The 3,493-nt window shown below is 34.2% G+C and overlaps 1 long non-coding RNA gene across 2 annotated transcripts; it reads left to right on the top strand.

The window, feature by feature from the left end:
• The first annotated feature begins 1,170 nt into the window (after positions 1–1,170).
• Positions 1,171–2,669, top strand: LOC149797867 (uncharacterized). Of its 2 annotated transcripts, XR_016421895.1 has the most exons (3): positions 1,171–1,639; positions 2,086–2,239; positions 2,535–2,669. It is a non-coding gene; the product is annotated as an uncharacterized LOC149797867 (long non-coding RNA). The 2 variants fall into 2 exon arrangements; XR_016421896.1 differs by lacking the exon at positions 2,086–2,239 and having other exon boundaries at positions 2,535–2,666.
• The last annotated feature ends 824 nt before the right edge of the window (positions 2,670–3,493 follow it).

Here is a 3,493-nt window from a genome sequence, read left to right as displayed (position 1 = left end):
GAGGGGGTCCATCAAAATTATCAATTACGATGATTCACCCAGTGCTTGCCCTCCAAAACAAAAGTTATTTGTCAAAGTTCACTCGGCCATCAAAACTGAAATGAAAGACCCTGTTGCTCTGAATGGAGGCAACAGGTCACTATGATGACACTGCAGTTAAAGCTGATCAATGGAACAAAATTTCTTGACCTGCCAGGTTGCACTGGACAGAAGTAATTAAATCTTATCATGAAAATGTTTGTGTCCAAATAGAGTTTTTATAAATAATCATCTCTGACTGTTTCTGCTGGGTAATTAAAGTTGGAAGACAGCTTTTTGACTTGCCAAAAAGCAATCGAGTTGAAAATTAGCTTGAGTGTCAAGGAAAATCTAAGGTAGGTAACATACCCATAGTACATGGACAACAGTATCAGGACAGGTAACATTACTATAGGTATATTACCTGTCCTGATACTGTTGTGGACCACACTATCAAGACAGGTAACATGCCCATAGTACATGGACCACACTATCAAGACAGGTAACATGCCCATAGTACTTGGACTACAGTGTCAAGACAAATAACATACCTATAGTACATGGACCATAGTATCAAGACAGGTAACATGCCCATAGTACTTGGACTACAGTGTCAAGACAAATAACATACCTATAGTACATGGACCATAGTATCAAGACAGGTAACATGCCCATAGTACTTGGACTACAGTGTCAAGACAAATAACATACCCATAGTACATGGACCATAGTATCAAGGGCACGAAAGAAAGTCAAACTCAGTGATGATGCTGTCCTGTCTATCCACTCTTTGAAGGAAACTGACATCCAAGCCAAGGTAAATGCAAATGTATCAGAACATTCAACACCAAAGCATCAACTGTGTAGGCTTGAAATGTTGTCTGATATTGTTGAAATTTTCATGTTGCCTTCAACTTTCTTTGACCATTTGAATAGAAAAATCTTTCTACTGGTAGATTTAGAAGGCCTACATACAGGGGCGGATTAAGGCTCACTGGTGCCCTAAGCACTGACAAATCTTGGTGCCCCCCTCCTTTCCACGTACACCTGGGAAGATAACCCTAGGGTGCACCATGATCAAGAAACAGAACATTATGATCAATTTGCACCAGTTTTATCAATTTTTTTTTACAAATCTTCATTCGTTTTTTTTCTTTCACCCTTTTCTCAACTTTGTGGTGCCCCCTTTGGCCCTGGTGCCCTAAGCATGTGCTTAGTCTGCTTAATGGTTAATACGCCCCTGCCTACATATATATTTCATTGTCAGACTAATGTGTGAATCAGTTTACACATAGATATTTACAAACATGACGTGGTTTATTCCCATCCCCAATTAATAAAAATCTCTATAAAACAAAATGTAGTAGAAATTTTACAATATTGTGTCATGATTTTTTCAGTGGTGGTGGTGTTGTCATGTTCAACAATTTTTCAGTCATATCATGATTAATTATTTTTAGGAAGTCAGTGAATAGCCATCAGTATAAGTGACTGATAAATGTTCTCTAATAAGGTACGTTTTGTTTTAGATTATTGCTGCACATGAGGAACAATGTTCACAACAGAGAGTGAGACATCTCAGGATCAAGGATTAGAAAATTCATTTGACATTATGAAAGAGGTACATAAAATTTAGCTTAATTGTGTGTGTGTATATATATGTATATCTCTCTCTCTCTCTCTCTCTCTCTCTCTCTCTCTCTCTATATATATATATATATATATGAGAGTGACATTTCTGACAACAACATTCTTTAACAAAATGCATGTCAGATTTCTAGAAATAAATTAAAGGAAGAACTACAGCTTAAGCATTTGGAGAAAAGGATAGGTTTGCTCTTCATAAGGAGAAAAAATGTCGGTATTTAAAAATACATTTTTTTATATGTTTCAAACACATTCTGTTATGGTAGATGGGGGCTTTTATTGAATTCATCATAGGAAATTTGGGAACTATTTTCTTTATCCAAAATATAATCTTCTTAAACTTTCTAAATGCTAAAATAACTTGCCCAAACAAGGTACAGTATTAAAACTAATAAAATTCATGCAATTGACCTTTTTCAGGTAGATGAATATGAAATTGATAAAGTGAAGCCTCTGACTGCATCCATTGGTTGCCAAGTCAACAAAAAGATAAAACAGTGGTCTAAAAAATGCCAGACTTATATTAAGGTGCCAAAATCAACAACTCAAACTGCAGTGAAAATGATAAGCACAGGTACTCATACTTTCAGATAATCACTTTTGGTTATCATTTGTTTCAGGCAATAGTTAAAAACAGAAAGTCAAAACCATCTTGTTTGTTAAATTAGTAGATCTATTATTGATCAATGATATTTGGCATGCAATAAGCATCTTATGGAGTGCATGACATATAGGTATGTGACTTTAATTTAACTGTATTGGTCTAGTAATTTATAAAATTTAGATACATTTTTGTTAGTGTACACTTTTTATTTTCATGCAAGATAGCATAAAACCAAGCTTTGATGAATATATTTTATAACTTATAGGATCTAAAGTATTTGAAAAGCTTGAATAGATTGTGACCAGCAGACAAATGAAAAAAGATGTACCAATGCTGTCATCTGGACAACAAACTTCAGCACCAGAGGGATACCACTCTGTGATCAAACATTTTGCACCAAAGATGATTGGCTTCACCTATCATGGAATGCTTTCAAGGTAAACCTTAAATTATTGCACACAAAAAAATACTGATTCAGGTTTTTCAGTGTTTTATTTATAATCCAGTATATTCATCTTCAAATTAAATCATAGATATCAAGATCTGATCTATTGATATCCTGCAATGTAAAATTGTATAACAGTTTTTAGTGTTTTGGAATGTTTGCAAATAAAGTATCTATACAAATTATCTGGTTTTTGAAGAATTATATACTGTATTTTGCATCGTTATTTACTTTGAAATAAGCTTTAGCTAGCTGCATTGCATTTTAATGAAAACATCCAAAGAGAGAAAGCATACACTAAGGATGGGAGAGCCAGATATCGCTTAGAGATATAAATAGTTGTACCAAGCGTAAGTACCTACATTATTTTCTTTAATTAAATTCAAACAGTAAAGGCAAAATATTTGTTAAAGTTGACACTCCTTTAATTTTAAAGGTCATGATTTTGCCCTGTGGTAAAATAATAAAAATATGCTAACAATTGTAGAGACCAATACTTTTAGTTCATGTATTAACGTCAACAAAAGGTTGCAGTTTTTGGCTTGTAAAATACAATGCATATTAAATTTACTTCAATTTACAGATTATGGTGAATGTCTGATTCAAACAGCATTCACAATTGGACAGGTGTCTCACATGAATGATGAAGGAGTAAAACTTCTGGTAGATGTACCACCACCATTATGTAGTCTGTATCAGAGGCCTGACAAGGATATTGCTACTCAAAATCTTAACACGTTTAATTGCTGTTGGCCTCATGAAAGCCAATGTAGTTCAGG

The sequence above is a fragment of the Sinohyriopsis cumingii genome, chromosome 6 (assembly GCF_028554795.1).
Source record: "Sinohyriopsis cumingii isolate HCF-2022 chromosome 6, ASM2855479v2, whole genome shotgun sequence".
NCBI lineage: Eukaryota > Metazoa > Mollusca > Bivalvia > Unionida > Unionidae > Sinohyriopsis > Sinohyriopsis cumingii.
Note: the sequence above shows the minus strand (reverse complement) of the source record. Positions and strands in the feature narration are given on the sequence as shown.